General features: G+C 38.3%; 1 pseudogene; it reads left to right on the top strand.

Moving 5' to 3' along the window:
• The first annotated feature begins 22,244 nt into the window (after nt 1-22,244).
• LOC126337376 (5S ribosomal RNA) lies at nt 22,245-22,362 on the top strand (annotated as a pseudogene).
• Nucleotides 22,363-24,835: the final 2,473 nt, after the last annotated feature.

Genomic DNA, 24,835 nt, shown 5'->3' with positions numbered 1-24,835 from the left:
ACCTACCACAACCTACATCCTTCTGAATCTGCTTAGTGTATTCATCTCTTGGTGTCCCTCTACAATTTTTACCCTCCACGCTGCCCTCCAATACTAAACTGGTCATCCCTTGATGCCTCAGAACATGTCCTACCAACCAATCCCTTCTTCTAGTCAAGTTGTGCCACAAACTCCTCTTCTCCCAAATCGTATTCAATACCTCCCCATTAGTTATACGATCTACCCATGTAATCTTCAGCATTCTTCTGTAGCATCACATTTCAAAAGCTTCTATTCTCTTCCTGTCCAAACTATTTATCATCCATGTTTCACTTCCATACATGGCTACACTCCATACAAATACTTTCAGAAATGACTTCCTAACGCTTAAATCTATACTCAATGTTAACAAATTTCTCTTCTTCAGAAACGTTTTCCTTGCCATTGCCAGTCTACATTTTATATCCTCTCTACTTCGACCATCATCAGTTATTTTACTTCCTAAATAGCAAAACTCCTTTACTACTTTAAGTGTCTCATTTCCTAATCTAATTCCCTCAGCGTCACCTGACTTAATTCGACAACATTCCATTATCCTCGTTTTGCTTTTGTTAATGTTCATCTTATATCCTCCTTTCAAGACACTATCCATTCTGTTCAACTGCTCTTCCAAGTCCTTTGCTGTCTCTGATACAATTACAATGTCATTGGCGAACCTCAAAGTTTTTATTTCTTCTCCATGGATTTTAATACCTACTCCGAATTTTTCTTTTGTTTCCTTCACTGCTTGCTCAATATACAGATTGAATAACATCAGGGATAGGGTACAACCCTGTCTCACTCCCTTCCCAACCACTGCTTCCCTTTCATGTCCCTCAACTCTTATAACTGCCATCTGGTTTCTGTACAAATTGTAAATAGCCTTTCGCTCCCTGTATTTTACCCCTGCCACCTTCAGAATTTGAAAAAGTGTATTCCAGTCAACATTGTCAAAAGCTTTCTCTAAGTCTACAAATGCTAGAAACGTGGGTTTGGCCTTCCTTAATCTAGCTTCTAAGACAAGTCGTAGAGTCAGTATTGCCTCACGTGTTCCAACATTTCTACGGAATCCAAACTGATCATCCCCAAGGTCTACTAGTTTTTCCATTCTTCTGTAAAGAATTCGTGTTATTATTTTGCAGCTGTGACTTATTAAACTGATAGTTCAGTAATTTTCACATCTGTCAACACCTGCTTTCTTTGGAATTGAAATTATTATATTCTTCTTGAAGTCTGAGGGTATTTCGCTTGTTTCATACATCTTGCTCACCAGATGGTAGAGTTTTGTCAGGACTGGCTCTCCCAAGGCTGTCAGTAGTTCCAATGGAATGTTGTCAACTCCGGGGGCCTTGTTTCGACTCAGGACTTTCAGTGCTCTGTCAAACTCTTCACGCAGTATCGTACCTCCCATTTCATCTTCGTCTACATCCTCTTCCATTTCCATACTATTGTCCTCAAGTACATTGCCCTTGTATATACCTTCTATATACTCCTTCCACCTGTCTGCTTTCCCTTCTTTGCTTAGAACTGGGTTTCCATCTGATGGAATGCTGATTATTAACCAATTCAAGCAGTGGCGGGTTTCAAGCCCCGGGCCAACAATGTTTTGATTTTTTATCCCTGTGTATCTCAGGAATGTTTTGTGATGTTTGTCCATTCCTTTTTGTTACACCCTCTATAACAATATTTAAATTGTACTGTTCATGTCTATTCGACACTTTAATAAGAGTATTTTGTGTTTTGATTAAATCTTTAAAACATCATGTATGAATTAATTTAAATACTTGTCACATTACAAATAGTTGCAATTTAGTTCATTTGTAGATCTATAGAATGAGAAAGTAATAAATAAGTGAAACCATAAGTTCGGTAAAATTTGGGTATACTTGATAATTCTTGCCCTTCTCTGGGGAGTAATAGTATATCTGCTTTTTATTACACTGCTCTTTCTTTGTGAAATATTCCAAATTCTCTTCCTACTTTGAAGTCATTTGCACCACTTGTTGAGAATAGCTTGGGTTCTCCTGCTTGTCTTTTTCAATTTTATCTTTTAGCTTCCTTTTTGTAGTACAAGCTATGACCTCCTCACCAAGTTGTGAAGTCTCAAGGTATATCTACTGGCCACCATGTCATTCTCTGAAATGCAGTGTCATACGGATGCAGTATGGAGAGCCATGTCGTCAGTGCACTGCTCTCCCAGCTGCTGTGCAGACATTCCAGATCATGGAGCCACTACTACTTGATCAAATAGCGTCCTCAGTTGGCATCACAGGGTTAAGTGAACCCTATACCACTCCTTCCATTAAAAAAATTCTTGGTATTACCAGAAACTGAATCCAGCTCCTCCGCATGGTAGTCATCTATGCTGACCACTCAGCTTAGAGGTGGACCACTTTGAATGGTACCGTTACTCACTTGTTTGTTCAGTTATTTTGGTATCATTCTCATCTTCGTTTCCATTTTGCTGATAGGTTAGTGAATTGTGCCGCGTATTTGATCTCCCCTGTATCTTTTAAATGACATCCAGTAACACACATGAGGAAGAGAGCAAGAATTCAGCTCAGAAGTACACTTTGTAATACAAATTCATTAGTGGACTGCACATTTTTATTGTTGTCTACTTTATGTGTCACTTTTGTACACAGCTTACAATTACTATTACCAGAAAATTCAAAGATTTGTCATTGATGTTATATGCCGTATTATATGCTGCTGTATGCAGCTTTATTAAGATGAACCTGTGGCACATGGAGGTGATTGCTTTCTCAGATCTACAAACATAAACTATTGTCAGCAATAGAAAACATACTTCACCAAGAATTGTGTAACTGCTGTAGTAATACTTAGATATTTTCTAAAAACATGCTATAATTATGTAAGCAGCTTGTATCTTATGAAAAAGGCACTGAACTGAAACTGGATAGTAGTATCAAATACAAAATGAAGTTTGGTGAAGGAACCCATATGTTAGAAAATGCACTGGTTCGGTTGGGGTACCCACACATATGCCTTGAGTGAGATATCAGCAAGTCACCCCCTATTGTGCTATTGTCTGAAATGGCTCATACCACAACAAAGCTAACAGAGTCAGTGTGAGAACTAATGCCATTGCAAAATGGAGCAAAAAATGGAGCTTGTTAACATAGACTTTTGTTTCAAATTAATGTAAATGGCAATGGAATGTTAGTGCAAGTGTACAGTGTTGAAGAGTGAGTAAAAAGTCGAAGCCCATCTCACTGCTAAGTGACTGTTCCTCAATATGCTTCTTACTCTCCAGGTTTGAAGCCAGGAGACTTCTTTTTGTTTCCCTGCCTTAAATTAGCCCTAAAATTCTTACACTTTACAGACTTTATGGATGTCCAGCAATGGATGACAACAGTGTTTCGAGTGAGTCTGCAAGACGCACTTGCTGACAGTTTTCACGGTCTTACAACCAGTGTCAGAAGTGTGTTGTAGGTTATGGTGATCATCCTCGAAGTCAGTGAAAGGATTTTGTTTGTTGTAACTCCTGTTTCTTTCATTTTCTGAGCACATTCACTAGACCCAACTTGTAGAATCTTAAATGCAAAGATGAATGATATTGGTCAGTAAATTAAATTACTTTCCTTAGTTCCCATTACACACTCCTGCTTGGCCATACTCATTTCTTTGGCAGCTGGTTATGTATTGTCTCTAATAACATAGTTAGTAAGACAGGTAAGAGATTTCAAGATTTACATCAAAATCTACATACTGTAAAAATAGTGCGAAGTGCATGATAGAGGGTATTCGCCATTGTACAACATATTAGGTATCCTTCGTGCTCCATTTGCATATGGAGTACAGTTAGGATGGCTGCTTAGATGCTTCTGTGTGCACTGTAATTAGTCTAATCTACTGTAATTAGTCTAATCCCATTTTTGAAGTCTCTACTGGAGCAATACTGAGAAAGCTAGTATATTCTTAGATTCCTCACTTAATACTGGTTTTCAGTACTTTGAAAATAGATCTACTCAGGATGGTTGACATCTGTCTTAAAGTGCCTGCCAGTTTATTTTCTTTTAAGCATCTCTCAATAATCACACAGGATGTTCTATGTGAACCAGATGAATATTTATTCATTAACATATATTTTTCCTTTCATAGATCCTTCACATCCCTCTCCACAGATTTAAAATCTGTATATTGTGACTGGTAATTCGGTGTCTTGACATGTTGATCCAAAATCCTTTACGTTAATCTTGTGTCTTCTAATGTAGCATAAACTGAAATTGGTAATTTGTAATATTCTTCATGGTGTGTGAGTTTAGGGTTATAAAATTACTTTGTCTATTTATATTTGTATTCTATTCACTTAAGTGCTCTAAGTACAATCATATTCAGTACTTATGTTGACTGTACGTGTATCCAGTTTTATCTGTAGTTTTCAGGTATTGATGAAACATAGATCTGAAAACATATGACTGTCACTGCAGAATGAAAACAATCTTACCTTTCCCTTTTTGCTAGGTGCAAAGAAATTTAGACTAAATTTGGCACTCAACTGTTTCAGGTTATGCAGATTGGCTGAAAGAATGATGCAGTAAATGAACTTCATAATACAGTTATTACTTGGTATTTAATTGCAATACAGTTTCATTATTGTATTATCAGTGAACCAGGTAATTTTAATTATGTCTTGATTCATGTGAAATAAATTATTACTTTTGCACAAAGCAATCTTAACAAATATCATCTTTTCAATTTGATTTTGTGGTGGCCTTCACTGTTACTGTTAAATCTTATTTGGGTGATTCATTATGTATTATCTATGATTCCCAATTTAAATTTAAGGACACTTTTTCACAGAACAAGTTCACAATAAGTGAAGTTCTAATAACTACTGAAAGATTGTTCATGATCACTTGAAAGTAACAGAAACAAAGTTCACTGGCATGATACCCATTTCAAGAGAAGCATCATCCTGTGCAGCAGGAGAGTGGCATCCATGGGGACCATGCTGTGTGGTTTACTGTGAAGCAGTGTGAAGATGGTGTGGTGTATAGCAGAGCATCAGGGCTGGACTTGGCGAGCTATAATTGATAATCTATGAGTGTAACAGAGTCATGGCCTGGAACTAGGTGAGCAGTTGAATGCTGCTGCTGGAGGCTGCACTTGGTTTTAAGTGTCCAGGCAAAGGATTTTAGTTGAATGGAATGAACAGTGTCTTGAACGGAGGATATAAGATGACATCAGAAAAAGCAAAACTAGGATAATGGAATGCAGTCAAATTAAATCAGGTGATGCTGAGGAAATTATATTAAGAAGGAGACAATTAAAGTAGTAGATGAGTTGTGCTATTTGGGAAGCAAAATAACATGATGTTGAAGTAGGGGGATATAGAATGTGGACTGCCAATGGCAAGAAAAGCGTTTCTGAAGAAGAGAGGTCTGTTAACATCAAGTATAGATTTAAGTATCAGGAATTCCTTTCTGAAAGTATTTGTATGGAGTGTAGCCACATATGGAAGTTAAGCATGGAAAGTAAACAGTTTAGACAAGAAGAGAACATAAGCTTTTGAAATGTGGTGCTACAGAAGAATTTTTTAGATGGGTTGACCATGTAAATAATGAGGAGAAGTGGAATTTGTTGCACAACTTGACTAGACTAAGGGATCGGTTGGTAAGACACATTCTGAGGCATCAAGGGATCACCAATTTAGTACTGCAATGAAGTGTGAAAGGTAAAAATCATGGAGGGAGATCAAGAGATGAATAGAGTTAACAGACTCAGAAGGATGTAGGTTTCAGTAGTTACTCAGAGAAGAAAAGGCTTGCACAGGATAGTGTAGGATGGAGAGCTGCATGAAACCACACTTTGGATGGAAGACAACAACACAACATTATAGAAATTCTCGGATGTTGTAGTTATGTAGAGATCAAATAATTGTCACAAGATAAGAAGAGTTGGAGGAAAGCACCAATCTAGTCAAAAGACTAATTACAAAAAAAACAAAAATACTGGAATTTGGCTCGGGTACCATCTGACACCCCCCCCCCCCCTCTCCTAGCCCTTACCGCCCCACCCCCCCAGTACAAACTAAGCAAACAGACATAACAAACTGCAGTATTGAGAAATTGACATTACTTGGAAACCATGTCTAAATTTGCTTGGGATCATGTTTTTTACTTGGTGGTATTTCTAATCATTTTAAGTTTAACACAATGTTGCTAGCCAATTTTGTATAATTTCACTCCATGCTCTCTTAGAACTTTCCTTGAATTGCAGTAGAGTTAGAGCAAATAAAACATTTGTCAAAATTTAGCAGTAAGGATACTGTGTGAAGCAAAAAAAGAATACCTTTAAAAGTTGTCTGCAAAGATCTGGGAACTCTTATACTCATGTCTCAGTATAGTTACACTATGAAGACATTTGATGATATAATGCATATCAATTTCAGCTGAATTGTGCTCTACACAACCAGAAATAACCAGCTACCAAAATAACAGTCACCTTCGAGTTTGCCTACTTGTCTAGGATTCAGACTGATATTACGTGTCCAGGAAGAAAAATTTTCAGCAACATCACATCAAACATAAATCAATAAACTAGGAATACTTATAAATTCAAAATGAAATTTAAATCAGTTGATTAATCATTGATTCTACAAACTATCTTTTTGTCTAGATTTGATTATTGATTTTTTTCTTAGCTCAGTGACACATAGCAACCTGCCACCTGTTTGTAACGTATGCAGAAAACTTTCATTCTCAGCAGTATCAGTGCAGTCATATAAATGATAAGAAAGTGATAATAGGTAAGTAGCAGCTATTAAGTATAACGTAGAAAGTAGCAGCTTTTGTTTTAACAGCAAAATGAGTGTATGAATGAATGACTGGCGCTATCTGATTGGGGTGAATAATGATCTTTGTTGAGACGAGACATGAGGGAGGCATAGGTGATGGAGGAGAACTGTTTGACTTGTAGGGAATGTGGTTCACATGTACACAGAAAGGCAGAGATTATGATTGGAGACTAATGTAGAAATGCTGAGAAAATAATATAGGAGAAAGTGGAGAACCTGAAGTGGGAAAAAGAGATAACAAAACGAAGATATTGTCCAGCCAGCGTAGAGAAGAGAAGGGTGGAATGCAGTTGGAACAATATTGGGGTAGGTGCAGGTAGAGGGCACATACTATGAAGACAGAGGAAAGAGGTTTGAAGAAGTGTGGGGAATGTTGGTGGGAGAGTTCCCACACATGCAACTCAGAGGCCATGAGTTTTTGGAAATGGTAGGAATTCAGATGACTTAATGGCCTGCCCTACTACTGGATGGTACAGTCTGCACTGCACTACAGTTTGGCAGTGGTTATTGAACCAAGTTAATAGGACCACATTAATTGGTGGTTTTTGGTCACACCCTCACAGAATATTGTGCTTTGTTTATAGCAAAGTTGATTGATGTACCTGTGTTTGTAGTGGCCCCACTAATGTGGGGAAAAATAATGTGACAGGTAAGTCTATAATATGAGGTGATGGGGGGTTGTTTGACACAGATCTTCCACCTGTGCTTTTACAGGGATTTGATCTATGAGGTAGGGGACTGAGAACAGAGTGGTGGGAATGTTACATGGATGGCCAGTGGTATACAGAAGTATATGAGAGCTGAAGGGTGGGGAGGGAGGGGAGCTAGTCAGGAGAGAGTAAAAAAACTGTTTTGGTCCCGAGTTGTCTTTTGTGATGAAACAGGCGCTGCTTCACAACTAGTTCATAAGGAACGTTGTGTATAAATGGAAAGATACTCCTTCTTAAAAAGTTGAGAAGGGTAATGCCGTTCTGCAAACTCTTTGACAAGACCATCACCATACAGGAAGGAAAGGGCATTTTCCACTAAAGGTGTAGTATGCAAATGTGGACAGGCTGTAGAGGGTGATGAACTTCTTGATATGGAACAGATGGCAGCTGTTGATATGGATGTATTGTTGGTAACTGGTAGGTTTGATCTCAACTAATGTTCCTACAGTGCCATACCTGATGTGATGGTGAACATCCAGGAAACAAACTCGCAGAGCTCGTGAAGACCAGCACTGTTGAAATAGTACTATAGGAACAATGGCTTTTCTTTGGAGATCAGATCATAAAGATTTTATCAGTGAATCTGAGATAGTTTAAGAATTAAGGATCACAGATGGTTTGAGATGATTCCTATATGTGGCTCCTGAACAGAGTTCCATAGGACAGTTCAATTAAAGTGCCCATGGCAGTGGCATGGATTGAGTGTTAAGTGGTGCCTTCAAAGGAAAAGTACTTATGCAAGAAGAATTACTCAGTTCTGTTTCAACATTTTGTTTTAATGAGATCCATAGCAAAGCAAAATTTCTAAGTGATAGTGATCTGCCATACTGGCTGCTGTTACTTGCTTTAAAAATATCTGTTTATTTTAAATTTTCCACTACTGTACAGTTTTGGCTGTGTAGCCTTTTTCAAGTATGCAGTGTAGCTGAAGTATACATATTTGAATTACAGTCAAAATGTGTGTGGGTCATTCATTCTTAAATCTTGTTCACCTAGCAGAAGGAAATGAAATAATTTGATTTGAAAGTTTGGCTCTTTGTTCTATACGTCATGCTGAGTCTTCTATTTTTTCATATGTTTTCTTCCTTCATTATTTACATCTGTTATATTCTATATGTTTTGTTCTCTATGAAAATACTAATCCCAAAATCAGCTTATTTTAGTTTTAATTTTACTGAAGCAACATAATTGTGGAAAACAAAAGTAATTCTCATCATAAATTAAATTTGCTGGTTTCACAGCTAATTTCACATAATTCCATTAGACTTATTACATCCTGCTTTATCAGCTTCAAAAAAGATTTTTTTTCGTCATATGTTTATAAGGAGAAGTGGTAGTAAATTAACATAACTGATAAATCAATATTGATGCACTTTTTTATGAGCTTGTTAATAAATTAATGTTCTTTCCATTTTCAGAAACTGCCTTCATTGAGGCACAAAGGTGAATTTTCTTCCTATGCAAGTGAATACATCGTTTTTATGAACCTCATGGGCTTTATTTTGAAAAAATACAAATGGAAAGAGGCAGTGAAGGTGCTAATATTTTTTCTCAAAAATGCGCAACTGAAGCATGTGACAAACAATTTTGTGAGAATGTTTCAATGACATCTCCAGTATTTCAACCTCCTCCTCGTGAAGACTGCAGTTACAACATGATGGTTAAATGGAACTGCAGAGATAGATGTAATCAGTGTCCCACTGATATAAGGATTAATACTTTGAGGCAGACACAGGGTGACCAAATTCTCACTGAATATTTAGATAACAATTGCTTGTCACTCTTATGTGATAATGTTACAGATACTAAAACAGAAATATTGAGTCCTCCGTGTGGTAACTGCGTACCTAGAGAAGAATTGTGCATTAAGAGTGATGTAACATATTCCACCAGAAACTCACATGAGGATTCCTTGAATTCAGGACTACTTTATGGGTTACTGCCGAAAGAAAATAACTTAGGTTTTTGCACAAATGAGCAATTGAAGTTTAATTGCAATGCTAAAGAACAGCTTGTTGAAGCAGGAAAAAGATTTTCAGTTATACATGACTCAACATTAGCTGACACATACAGGGAAGCATCTAAAGAACAAAATAAAAACTCCAACAATTACTTTCAATTATATGTAACTCCAGAAACTGTTATTAAGCAAAACTACAATAAGCCACAGCCAACGTTTGACAAAGGTCAAATTTATGTAGACCATACAATGCCAGATTTTTCAAACTCGGAGTCACCAAACTGTTTTATTCTTCCAAATGCACCCCAAAATGATTCATTAGAGCAAATCTGCATGCTAAATACAGCTGTATCATACATGTGTGAGAATGAAATTCAAAAAATTTTCATTAAAACTGACTCTACTGCAGAGATCGGCCATGATATCCACAGCATACTACCTCCAGACGCAATAAATGTATGCAATATTGCACCTAGACAAGGAAATGAAATAGGAAATAATACAAATATTAATTCCTGTTACAAAGTGAATGAACTGAAACTAGATGCCAGTCATTGTTTTCCAGACGATATGGCAAAATTAATTTATGAAATAAATTCAAAACTGGGAACAGTTCCACAATCTTCAACATTGAACCATGTATCTCAAATTTGTCAAACAGCTAAGGAATATTGTGAAAAATCCAGCCATTCAGCCCCAGTATCAAGGAATGCCTTCAAGAACCTAATGACAATTTTTCTTCAAGTAGCATACAGTTGGGTTGCTTCTCATGAAAGCATGAAAGATATCAGTCTTTTCCATCCTGATCTTAAAAATCAGCTAATGAAATGGAAGAACAGCTCAGAAGCTCTGCTGGATGTTCTTGTATTTGCTATAAATAACTGGAATTTCTTAATAGACAACCACAGTAATCACTTAGGGGCCTCTGATTGCAATCAAATGGTTGCTTTTAAAGCTCTAATATATCCTTCTCTTTCTCAAATTCTGTCAGAGAAGGCTTCATCACCTAATTTCAAAAATTGTCAGTATATTTCTGAGAGACCCAGTGAATGCTGTGTCAATGGATTGCACATTGATACAGTTGGAAATAAAGACAAAACACCTGAAAGAAATAATTCATGCATAACGGACGATAATGAAAGCAACAGTTGTGTAAATACATTTCATCTTGGGAATAGTGAAGATGAACATATGATTAAGAGACCAACAAACAGAACTGAAAATGAGAATGTTCCTCACTCATCTGAATTTTTGGAAGTACAACACCTATCAGACAAAAAGCACAAAATGAATGATGCAAAAATTTCTAGATCTTTCATTTATCATTTTAAGAATTACAATTCATCAAATGATGATAAAAGTTTTATGACTTACAACAATACCAAGACTAACTCCGAAGAGAAAGATGTTGATGTAGGAACCGGAATCTCAGATAGTGTTAACATGCTGCATACACAAAACAGGTCTACATCTCTGAGCAGAAAATTCAGTAAATCTGATTTTACAACAAAACATCCAGGTATACTTCCTATTAAATGTCTCGAAAAAACAAATTCTATGTCTACTTCTAATTGTAATGTGTGTAAAGAGACAGAGAGTACTCTTGAACATCATCCGGAAAAGCATTATTTAGATGAACACCAGAAATTAAAAAATGCATTATCACAGAAGAAAATCTACTCAGGGAGAATGACAGGTGGTGGAAGGAAGCAAATGAAGAGGCCTTTTAGTAAGATTGGAGGAAAAAGAACAAAGAACTTTGAGCACAGTCAGAACTATGATTCAGATACTTCTGAAACATATGAATATCTAAGACCAGGAAGCTATAAAGTACCGATGAAACATTTTGATGAGGTGCACAACAAAACTTACAATAGTGAGGGACTATACCACTCTTCTTTTAAACCAGATTCTGCTGGTGGAATTAATAACAAAAAGGTCCTGAGTGAGATAAAAACATGTTTTTCAAAAACTGCTAATGCAACAGTTGACATGCCACACAAAACAGGCAGTAAAATTCAACAGAACGACATTCTTCATCACAAGTCACTTTCTGGGGATGATAACGTAATGGAAAAAATGGACAAAACAAACTCTTTGGTAAGTTTTATATGTTATTTGTATAATAATTTTGCATTAATAATGTCCATTCTTGTGTGATATACATATATGCAGCACATATCTAAAAGGTAGTATACTATTGCATGCATTAAATTGCAAGTGTTACTCAGGGCCTCAGGGAGCTCAGTCTTTTACGCCTGAGTTCAGGCATGGTGAAGCTATGTTTCCCAAGCTGGGAGCTGGTGAGTACTGCCATTACTCTGCAACCATAAACTTTGTGCATGCTTTTGCACCACCATGCAAGACTGCAGTGGAAAGTTGTGTGCCAAAGAGAGTGATGATTTTGGCTTAACTACCCAAATTGCCAAGTTGGTACAAACCTCAACCAAAATGTATGCTATATGCTGGTGGAGTAAATGGCTGTTGAGTTGAAATGAATGCTAGTGGTTAACATCTGGGGAACCTGCTGCAAAACAGCTGTATGGAGTTTAACCCATGCAAACACGGCTTCATCTGGGTGGATTATTGGAACACTAGCTGCCTGTGGAAAGCCAATGGATCCTACAGTTACTATAGACTCTCTCAGCACTTTTCATGATCAGTTCAGTAGCAATCGTACCCAAAAGGATAAGACTCCTCTTGCAGTTGTCTACTAGAGAGGCTGTCAGAGACTACCGGAAAATACTTCAGCAATGCACCAATATCAGTAGTAAGCAATGTATTCATTGTTATTCATTCAAAGAGAGGAAGAAACTTTTGAAAAATTACCACTTTTCTGCATAAAGCTTCAGAGGGGCTCAAAGGATCACTAAAATCTACTAAGAAACTGGAAATTGGTACTCTCCTTGTTGAGACATCAAGGGCTACCCAAGTAAGCAAGTTAAACACTAAATCACTAGATGAATATGTCATAATTACATAGCTCCATACAGACCTAAATTGAAGTAAAGGGCAGTCAGCTGCAGAGAGGATGTGTGGACACTGAAGAACTGCAAGAAGGGTGGGAAAATGAAGGTGTGACTGAAGTCAGAAACATAATGAATAGAGAAAATTGTGAGTTAGAAAAGACCTTTATCCTCACATTTAGTTTACCTAAATTGCCAGAGTACAATGCAGCCTGAAGGCTAGACCTCATATCCCCATGTGGTGCTAAAATGCCAACATTTAGTACACATCGCAGTGGGATATAAAGGGCAGACGCCATGAGGGAGATGTGGCTTAGCTGCTCAAATGTGCACCCTTGTGTGTGAATTGCTTGTGATAACATCCTCTATGGATCAGAGAATGTCCTGTGTGCAAAGAGGAGAAAAAGATACAGAAAATCAACTTCAACCAACATATCCCATACCCCACTGCACAAAATGATTTTTAAGGCTTCCCAGCCATCTACATTCGTAAATTCATTTTACTCAGCAGTGAATCAGCCTGTGTTGAAAACTAGTGTTGGCTCACAGTAGATAACAGCTGATGAAAGCACTACAACTTGTACCTGCAAATGTTGTTACAAACTTGCATCACAGACTAAACCAAGTACACATACTACAGAAAAATAGTGGTCACATAATGTATTCTTGAGAAGGAGCATGTCTTCTCATGAGAGGAAGATAAAGAGAAACAAAAATGACCCAGATAAAACCATCACCAAAATCCAAAAAAGGGAACAAAAATCACAGACCTCAAACATATGGTATAAAAGAGTCAGATCATCCGACCTTGGTCCTGTCTGACAGATCAGATGATGACAATTCACATAGGGGTGTGGATGTAGATGTCTGCTTGAGGGAGCTGGTAAATCCCTCACGTATCTCCCCCTCAACCCCCCCCCCTTCCCCACTATATATTCCATTGCAAGTGTACTTCCTTGGCAGGATGGGGAGAGATACAAAAGAACCTCACCTCTAAGATGGCTTCCATATGTAAATCGAACATCAGTGTGTTAAGTACGACTTCCAGCATATGGAAGATGTGTGTGCAGATGTGTCCAAGGGACACATTTAGAATATGATGCCCCTGTGCTACTTGCTTACAGCCTCCACAGAAAGGATGACCTTAATGAGGAAAGAGCTAAAGGAGGAACAGCTGTTTTAGTGAATGCAACATACAACTCCTTTATCTCTCCTTCTGAACATCAGTTTGCAAGCAGTCATTGTCTTCAAAATTTAACAATATATTTCCTCTGCCATAACACCCATGAAGTTCTGGATCAAAAAGCTTTCACTGAACTCATTAAACAGCTCCCCCCAACCATTCCTTCTATGAATGCACACAATGTGCCATAGGGCTCAGAAACTAACTATCCCATTGGTGGAGCCACCAAGAGCCTCTTACTTTCAATAAATACATGCCTATCGAACAGAGGTGAAGCAAATATTCAACATTGGAACAGGGTCATTTATTGCTACTGATCTCTCAGTCTTCTCTCCGGGCCTTGCACACACTGCTTGTTGCAAAGTAGTTGACAACTTGCACTCAACTGATCATTTCCTAATCTAGAGTCACCTATCAGACAGAGCAGTATTTGAAACTGCCACAATCGACACTGAGTAAGGCAAATTGGGCTCTATACTGTTGACATGTTACATTTTACCAGCATTAAACCAAGACACTCAACCACAAAACTGAAGCATCTACTCTTTAATCTGCAGAACAACTGCAAAGGCAATCTGTTCTCTGGGGGAATAATGAATGCTACTCTACTATCAGGGGCAAGTGGATGAGTCTGTGTAAGCTGTTGAGAACCTTTCAGATTTTTTGACAGTAAAGACAAAAAAGTGGTCAAATTCATAAGATGAACAAGAAGAGATCATGACAACATTTACTTAAGACCACAAACCATTCTCTTAAAAATACAGTTTAATGAGAGAATGTCACAAGGATTTCCGGGAGAGGTTGGAGGTGCCAAGTGGCTGCTGTAATGTGAAACTAAAGTCTCAAGACCAACCTGATATAAGTGCCCTGGTTTCTGTTAAATTCTGAATACATGAACAATGATTTAACTGCCCATATAAACTGTGAATACTGCCCCATGAAAGTTTTGTTTTAGCACTATCTGAGTTTACTTTAAGAACAATGTAACACATTTCATGCACCTGTTAATCAACAGTCTTAAACGAATATTCAAATACACCATAATGATCCAGTTCCTTATCATTGAATCCATCACTTGACTTACATATAAATACTCCATCTTACTGATGTCAAGATTAATGATGAACTTGCTTCATTCATAATTATGTCCCAAATACTTTGTAAGGTTACTTACTTGGTTGTCGATTATTCTTCCCTGGTAGCACCTTTAAACTTAAAGTCCCGTGCTGAAAACTGTTCAAACTGTTTAACTAAAATTGAAAAATAACTGACTCAGCACCACAGGTTTATCATTACGTATTGGTGTGTTTATTTTAATCAGAACCCAAATGAGCAATGACCAGTTTTTATACATTCCCTCACATAATTATTAGTACATTGTGCATCGCTGAGTCAACCAAGCCATCTACCCTACTCATCAACATCAGACATCAGTGCAATAACTGAGCGGTAGCTTTGGAATGAGTTTGTTGTTAACATCCCTCACCATCTTACTTTAATGTAACACTGAGTTCACATATAACAAAGTCAGCACAAATATTCACTTGCAACAATTCATGAGCTGATGATTATTTGCATTATAGTCCTCTCACATAAATATTCATATAAAGCTACAATACAATTGAGAATTGTTGCACATAGAGGATCAATTATTAAAATTAGAAATGTTAACTACTAGCTAGCATGAAGCGCACACTTTAAAAAAGAGAAACTGACTCTGTGGTAGCTACATGCGATTTACATAGAAATAATAGCTGAAGAGTGCAGGTGCACTCAGTGGAGTGAGTGGTGGTGGTGATATGTTGGAGGGTCCAGTGTAAACACTGCTGACAGTAAAGAATGATTTATTCAACTTTGGTACTTACTTTGCCATGGTTCCGCAAAGCAGAATACGTCTCACATTGCTGACAGTTGCAGGTGCTGATACACAGGTGGGGGCTTCCACCCTGGTGAGAGGATGCTGCACAAGAGTCCTGACTTGCTGATGGCAGGCTTGTCTACAGCCAGGTGCCTTTGTAGGTCATGGCCATGACATCAGTGGCATGCTACTTCTCCATCAGTAATAGTGCCTGGAGCAGTCCCTTGATCCCACACGTGTTCACCATGCCAGCATAAGAAGATTGCTGTGCGTGAAATTCAAGCTGCTGCCCTCTGGCAGGAGTTGGACAGCAGCTGACGTTGAGGCACAAAGTCCTATGGAAAACTCATTGCATGCAGTAGCAGGCACAGACAGCAAGATAATGACACCATGGCACTTTCCCAAGGGAAACTCAGTGCTGGTAGCAACAGGCTCAGCCCAGTCTCTAACCCATGGCTGTTGCTGGCAATGTCCAGTCATCCTGCAATTCTGTGTGAGCCTGGTGCCGTGTTGGTGCTGCTGGATTGTGCCAAAAGGAATACCTCTGCCTCATACTTCAGACTTATTTGTATATCATTCTGAGGCACAATTGTTTCACTTAGATACTTGTCCTGATGTGGTGATTGATCCTTCTACTACAGTTGTTGCTGCTGTAGGGCACACAGTTTTTCTCTGAGTGGGACTCGCCTTGTCTCGCAATCCCCTTACATGCATGTTATTCTAATCCACATGTCACCATACTGTGGCCTCTAGCCTACAGATACTAATCAGTACTTCACGGTGGATTTCTCTCTACTTTTTATTATACTTGCTAAAAGACTGGGTAGTGACACTGTGTAACAGTGTTCTACCTTGACGCAAACTTTTTAGAAATATATTGTCATTGAAATGATTATGTGAAGTGATATAGAGATGTTGCTTTGGTGATAGCTGAGCACTGAGGATTTGCAGTCGAGGTAGCAGTGTGTAAAGACTGATGTAATGATGTTTTGTGAACAAGGGAATAACATTTTATTTTACAATACTGCAAGATGAATATTTAGTGCTGTTGATCTATTGATTCCAATAATAATTTGGTTTAACTGCATATTAGGCTACAAGAAAAGTATTAAAGTTCAAGGTGCTATTTGAATGACACAGTATGCACCTACATGGTGGATTCCCTACTTTTAATGTAAAATTTCTATATTTGTAGTTTTGCTAAATTGGACTATGTCTTAATTAGTAGTTTAGTTGGATAACTAAAGGCACTATTCAGCTTAGAAAAATTAAGGCAACAATAGTATAATATCAAATTCAGGAAATAAACAAACTTAATGATTCAAATGACAGAATTATTTTAGGATGTCGCTAAACATTACTTATGTATAATTTCTAAATTAATGAGTTTTGGAAAAACTAAACTAGTTACTGAAGGGCATGAAATTAAGGTTTTTCATTGAGTTAGGTCCTTTTGTGAAGAAACAATTACTAGTTCACACTATTCCAACGATTTCATACTAATGGGATAACTTGTTTTACTAATTTATCATATAGAAAAATGTTTTATTGAAATGTAATGAATTCATTTGAATCAACAAATCGTCAGTTATCATGTGTATAGTCCTGTATGGTATGGGAGACAATATAACAGAGACACATCACAGTATAATGATGTACCGTCACTTTATTTTGAACAATTAATACATAGTGCTAAGACACGCTTGTACTACAAAAAGACCATACTGTCTCCCCGTGCAGTGGTATCAAAGATTGTAGGCTGTGGAGAGAAATCACTTGTCACCAGCATTACTTTCCACAGGGTCTTCCCCCCCCCCCCCCCCCCCCCACTCCACCCTGTAGAACACTGGGAGGGGAAGGGGATGAAGGTCCCAGTGCATGGAGATGAAAACCTACAGGTAGGCATAGCATTTGTCCAAAATGAGGTTGTTGTGGAGCAATCGGTTGTGTGGACGATATGTTGCCATCAGGTTGCAATGAACCATCCTCATTCATTGTGATTGCTGTCATGGTGGGTAGTGCCATCTGAGGTATGGTAATTCTGAGGAAGCCATTAGAGGTTAGATGTGTTGAGATTGCTATAGTGTCAATGTCGGCAGCTAGTATGTGAAGCTGTGACTGACTGTCCTGTTCTTGGTGTGGAGTTCTGGGTGTTTGCCTTCAAAAATGAGAATGTTGTCTATTAATTGAACACCCAGGTTGTCGGGTTGAAAACAGTTGGTGTTCTTCTTGACTATGAAGTCAATGGTGGGCATGATCTGTACAGTCAAGTTGTCAGGGGGCTGGCGTGGACTGATGTGTTGACTGTGGATGGATCGCCCAGAAAGGTTCACACTGGTTTCAGGTGGTTCACTGATATGGTGATGGTATTGCTGTTAAGCAGGTTGTTGAAAGTTTGTGTGCTGGGTTTATCACAATGTGTGGGCCGGTGTAAGGGGACTGGAGAGCAGAGCAAATTGTGTTGTCACCGTTCATGATACATGTGCAACCTATGAACACTTTTGGCGGAAAACCTTGGGGATACTGTGAGGCCGTGGAGGACGGATTTTGAGGCAAGAAATGTGTAATTTAACTCTTGTAATGAGAGCAGGAGGTTCAGTGGGACCCATCAGTGATACCTAAAGCATGAAATTGGTGGTGGGGAGGGCGAGTTGTTTACCATGTAAGCGTGCAGTGGAGGATGCATTTAGTTCTTTTTTCTGAGTGTTCCTAGAAACATCCATCGCAGTACTTCTGTCAAGTAATCTCTAGTGTGTGACACCACCTTTCCACTCTACTGTTGCTTTGTGGTTTGTATGCTGCTAAGCTGAATACTGTAACACCTACAACCACCAGAAAGAAACGCAAAGTATATCCATTTAAAAAAAAGTTGATAAAAATGCTCTTAATGCCCTTTTAAGATACAGTCTTCACTCATTCTGATCTGATCATGCAAGCTTAGAAAAATTGTGGAATGATAGTATCAACAGCAATTGAGAGATATATAAATTAATAAGCGATGGTACTGATCGCCCATGATACACAAAATGGGCCAGATCACTCTTATACAAGCAGCAAAAAAGAGCACGCCAAATTTAAAAAAATGTAATATCCCCAAGACTGGCAAAATTTTGTAGAAGTTCTAAATATAGAGCGGACTTCAATGAGAGATGCTTTTAGTAATTTCCAGAACAAAACTCTGTCTCGAAATCTGGCAGAAAACCCAAAGAGATTCTGGTTATATATAAAGCACATCAGTGGCAAGACGCAATCAATACCTTCACTGCATGATAACAATGGTGAAGTCACTGATGACAGTGCCACTAAAGGAGAGTTATTAAACACGGTTTCCAAAACTCCTTCACCAAAGAAGATGAAGTAAATATTCCTGAATTCCAATCATGAAAAACTGCCAAGATGAGAAACATAGAAGTAGATATCCTCTGTGTAGCAAAGCAGCTTAAGTCACTTAATAAAGGCAAGACTTCCAATCCAGATAGTATACCAATCAGGTTCCTCTCAGAGTATGCTGATACAATAGCCCCATATTTAGCACCTATATATAACCGCTTGCTCACAGAAAGATCCCTACCTAAAGACTGGAAAATTGCACAAGTCACACCAATACCCAAAAAGTGAAGGAGTAATCTGCTGAATTGCAGGCCCATATCACTAACGTCAATTTGCAGTAGGGTTTTGTAACAGATACTGTATTTGAACATTATGGAGTACCTTGAAGGAAATGATTTATTGAAACATAGTCAGCACGGATTTCATGAAGTAATGAGTGCTATTGACAGGGGATGTCAAATTGATTCCATATTTTTAGATTTCCAGAAGGCTTTCAACACCATCCCTCACAAGAATTTTATAACCAAACTGTGTGCCTATGGAATATCGTCTCAGTTCTGTGACTGGGTCCATGATTTCCTGTCAGAAAGGTCACAGTTCATAGTAATAGATGGAAAGTCATTGAGTAAAACAGAAGCAATATCCAGTGTTCCCCAAGGAAGTGTTATAGGCTCTCCATTGTTACTGATCTATATTAACGACATAGGAGACAATCTGAGTTGCCATCTTAGATTGGTTGCAGATGATACTGTCATGTACTGTCTTGTAAAGTCATCAGATGACCAAAACGAACTGCAAAATGATATAGACATGATATCTGTATGGTGCAAAAAGTGCAATTGACCTTGAATAAAGAAAAGTGTGGAGTTATTCATATGAGTACTAAAGAAATCTGCTGAATTTCAGTTACACGATAAGTCACACAAATCTGAAGGCTGTAAATTCAGCTAAATACTTAGGGATTACAATTACAAATAATCTAAATTGGAACGATCACATAGATAATGTTGTGGGTAGAGCAAACCAAAGACTGCAATTCATTGACAGTGCAACAGTGGAAAGGGTAACAGGTCTACTGAAGAGACTGCTTATACCATGCATGTTCACCCTATTCTAGAGTATTGCTGTGCAGTGTGGGATCCGCATCAGGTGGGACTGACGGATGACATCAAAAAAGTACAAAGAAGGGCAACTTGTTTTGTATATCAAAAAATAGGGGAGATAGTACCACAGACATGATATGTGAACTGGAGTGTAGATTATTAAAACAAAAGCAGTTTTCATTGCAACAGGATCTACTCATAAAATTTCAATCAAAAATTTCCTCTTCTGGTTGTGAAAACATTCTGTTGGCACCCACCTACATGGGAGAAATGATCATCATGATAAAATAAGCCTCCGATTGCAAAAACATTCAGTTGGCATCCACCTACATAGGGAGAAATGATCATCATGATAAAATAAGAGAAAGCAGGGCTCGCACAGAAAAATTTAAGTGCTCATTTATCCTGCACGCCATTCAAGAGTGGAATGGCAGAGAGAGAGAGAGAGCTTGAAGGTGTTTTGTTGAACCCTCTGCCAGGGAATTCATTGTGAATAGCAGAGTAATCATGTGGATGTAGATGTAGATGCATTAGTTCAGTTGCTATGGATGTCACAAATTGAGCACAGTGCAGAAGACAAAGTGAACTTGAACTTGAATGTTCCATCGTGACCTATAGTCAGTGCAATTGGTTCTCTTACCCACAAGCTGGCCATATACATACGAAAGTTTATGCCTCCTATAGTCGGCCAGTGTGAACATGACATAAAACTTCCAGATGTTCCACTGAGAAAAACAAACAGATTAGAGTTGGTCCGAATGACATTTTAGTCAGCCTGAGTGTGGTATCACTGTTCACAAAAGTTCCTGTGGAGGACACTTTGCAAATGCTGGAGGATCTTTTTCCTCCTGAAACTATAAAGTTGTTCCGGTTTGTGATGATGACCACCTACTTCTTGTATGGTAATAAATTTTATGAAATGACAGATGGTATGGTGATGGGCTCTCCGTTGTCTCCATCATTAGCTAACTTTTTTGTGGAGAATTTTGAGGAACATGCATTAAATTCAACTCCCCTCCATCCATCCTTATTTTATCATTATGTTGACAATACATTTATGGTCTGGCTACATGATGCAGAAGCTCTTGAACAATTCATGGAACAGATGAACAGCATACATCCAAACATCCAGTTCACTGTCAAGTTGGAGAGGGAAGGAAGTTTGCCATTCTTAGATGCTTTAGTACAACGACAGGCTCACAGGTGTCTCAGCCACTCTGTGTACCCTAAGCTGATGCATACCAATCTACACCATAATGCACAGAGCTTCCATCATCCTGTTCAGAAGAGAACTATTTTGAACACGCTGGTTTATAGAGCAAAAACTGTTTCTGACAAGGACCACTTGAAGTCTGAAATTAACCATCTGAAGTACATGTTCTGAAAGAATGGATATGGTGCACGCAATATAAAGGCAGCATTCTGCAAGAAAAGGAAGCATGAAAATGCTGCATACTCACAGGATGAAACACCGATTGCAGTTCTTCCTTTTTGTAGTGCTATATCCAGCAAAATAGGAAGAGTCCTGGGTAGACAGGGTATAAGACCGATTTTTTTGTCGTTCTAAGAAAATTAGGGAGGTGATGCAGCCTGTTTAGGACAGTCTCAGCCTCAGGGTCCCTGGAAGTATAATATCCCCTGTGAGTGTGGAAGCAATTATATAGGTCAGACCATTTGTACCATTTCTGACCGCTGTGCAGAACACCAACCGTATATTAAAAATAGAGAAGTGGAGAAATCGGCAAAGGTGGAGCACAGCCTCATGACTAAACTTAAAATACTGTTCGATGAAACAAAAATTTTGCTCCATGCCTCCACATACTGAGATTCTGTTGTTAAGGACACTGTTGAAATAGGAATGAGTGAGAAGAACTTTGACCATGATAGAGGATACCATCTGAGTAGTGCATGGAAATGAGCTCTCGATGCAGCGAAGCAGCAGAGACATTCCTTGGAGGCTTTATGCTCCCATGGAAGCGGTGTCACCACCAGTGCAGATATTGACACCGTCTGCGACAGCATTACATAATCACTGACCAATCACAAGCTGACCAATCAGAAGCCATCCACAGGCTATATAAGGCCACCACGGCAGCAATGAAGACAGTCAGTTGATCTTGACAATGACGATGGATCGAAATCTTGAAATTTTATCCCAAACTGGTATGGCAAGAAAACCGAGAATGTTTTACATATAGTTTTGTCATTGGTCAAATGCCACTGTGTGCTGAGTTGTACATTTGATTGAAAATAATTTTCAGAAGTGATATTAGGCAATGAACTTGGTTCTGTGGGCAATGGCCTTGCCGCAATGGATACACCGGTTCCCGTCAGATCACCGAAGTTAAGCGCTGTCGGGTGTGGCCGGCACTTGGATGGGTGACCATCCGGACCGCCATGCGCTGTTGCCATTTTTCGGGGTGTACTCAGCCTCGTGATGCCAATTGAGGAGCTACTCGACTGAATAGTAGCGGCTCCAGTCACAGAAAACCATCATAACGACTGGGAGAGAGGTGTGCTGACCACACGCCTCTCCTATCCACATCCTCATCTAAGGATGACACGGCGGTCGGATGGTCCCTACAGGCCACTTGGTTCTATAAGATGTTGCATAATACCTGTCTTGTTATGCCTAGAATGAAGCAAGTTTCAATCTATAGATTTGTTGCAGTGTCACTGACTAGTTTTTGGATTTGTGCATCTTGTAGTTTTGCTTCTGTGAACTCGTAATAGTTAATTTGTGTGGAGATGGCATTGATGCATGACTTATGAGAATTGAGCAATATAATCGAGGTGTCAGAAGTGTCATGGGAATACATCTTTTGAAAGGTTATGATGGAGTTTGCTAGTGGCCTATGTCTGCGTAGACCGTTAAAGATCAGCCTTCAACTTCATCTTTAAAGTGGCGGGTTTTCTTTTAGACTATGAGGAGTTCACAATAGTAAGCTCACCATTTGCATTGTGAGGCATCTTGTAGTTGTGCTTCTGTGAACTCATCATAGTTAATTTGTATAGAGATGGCATTTGTGCATGACTGTTGAAAATTGATCAATGTAATTAAGTGTCACAAAACGTCTTTGGGATAAATCTTTTGATGGGTTATGATGGAGTCTGATAGTGGCCAGTGTCTGTGAAGATAGTTAAAGGTCAACCTTCAACTTCATCCTTAAAGTGGCGGGTTGTCTTTCGCAATTGTAAGCTGACCAATTGCATTGTGAGGCAATGCGTTATTGAGAAAAGAATTTATTTATTTTTATTTATTTTACTGCTAGCTCCATTGATTCTGATAGTAATGGAGTTGCAAGGATGTGGAACAAGTCAGTATTTTTACAATGTTAACAATACAGGAGTCCACGATATGGTTAATTCATGACAAGACTCATAGTAACAGCATGGGACACTAGAAGAATTAAAAACATAGTACATATATCAGAATTAACACTTATGTGTACACATTCAGATTAACAATATCAAAGTATTTGTGCAACAATATAACATTAGAGCAACAAATAGTTTACATTTGTGCTTATACTGTGTGGCTAACTTGGTTGTATAATAAAAACTTGCTCCTATGCTCTAAAAATTTCACTAATTGAATAGAATGACTTTTGTCTTATGTATTCCTTCAGTTTGCTCTTGAACTTTGGTGTTTCAGAAGGAAGACTTTTGATGACACTGGGCAGAGCATTGTAAATTTTGATGCCTGTATAATTTACTCCTTTCTGTACAAGGGTACAGTTTGACTGGTTACTATGAAAGTCCTCTTTTTGACCTTGTGTTGAGACCATGATTTCACTACTGGTTTTGAAGAGAGAGTGGTTTCTATTAATGAAACATACAAGGGATTATATTTACTGAGATATCATTGTAAATGCCTGTAGTTTCCTAAACAGATTCCCACATGACTGCTTTGGTTGCACACCACTCATGATATGTATAGCTCTCTTCTGAGAAATAATTTTTTTTTTTTGCCAAGGGCTGGTTGCCCCAAAATATGATACCATAAGTCAAAAGTGCAGGAAAATATCCAAAATCAGCAGCTCCTCTGGCCTCCTTATGTGTAAGGCAAATGTTGCAGAATGTAGCCTTTTTTTCTAGATCTAGGATATGGTTGGACCAATTTACTTTGCAGTCTTTCTACACACCCAGGAACTTAGGTGAGTCGATTTGCTTTATTTGTTGTCCATTACATTCTATATTTATATCCCCTAGTTCTTTATGTGCCATATGAAACTGTACATATGAGCTTTTTTATATTGAGAGAGAGTCCATTACAGTTAAACCATTTCAGAATGCCATCAAATGCATTTTTCACAGATATTTCCTGATTATTCCCTGTCACTAATTATTACCCTTTGTTTCCTATCTGTAAGATAGGATTTAATCCATGTGCCCATTATTCCACTGAACCCATAGTAGTCTGCATTATGTAGTAGAATTTTGTGGTTGACACAGTCAAAAGCTTTGGATAGGTCACATAGGATTCCAATTGGTGGCAATTTTCTGTTAAGATATTCGAGAATTTGATTGGCGAAAGAGAAAATAGCATCATCAATTGATAAACCTTGCCTGAAACCAAACTGACATTGACTGAGAATGTTATGGCTGTTCAGGTAATTAAAAATTCTGCTGTATACCAGTTTCTCAAGGACCTTTGAAACACTTGTCAGCAGGAATGTTAGGCAGTAGTTTGTTACATCAGTTTTTTCACCTTTCTTGAAAAGTGGTTTCACACAGGCATATTTTAATCTAAGTGGAACAATACCTTGTTTTAGGGATTCATTAAAAATGTGACACAAGTGTGCATTTATATAGCCATCATGACAGTGCTTGGGCATCTTAGTTGAAATATTAACCCCACAAGAGTTTTTTGACTTTATCTCT

The sequence above is a fragment of the Schistocerca gregaria genome, chromosome 2 (genome assembly GCF_023897955.1).
Source record: "Schistocerca gregaria isolate iqSchGreg1 chromosome 2, iqSchGreg1.2, whole genome shotgun sequence".
Taxonomy (NCBI): Eukaryota; Metazoa; Arthropoda; class Insecta; order Orthoptera; family Acrididae; genus Schistocerca; species Schistocerca gregaria.
Note: the sequence above shows the minus strand (reverse complement) of the source record. Positions and strands in the feature narration are given on the sequence as shown.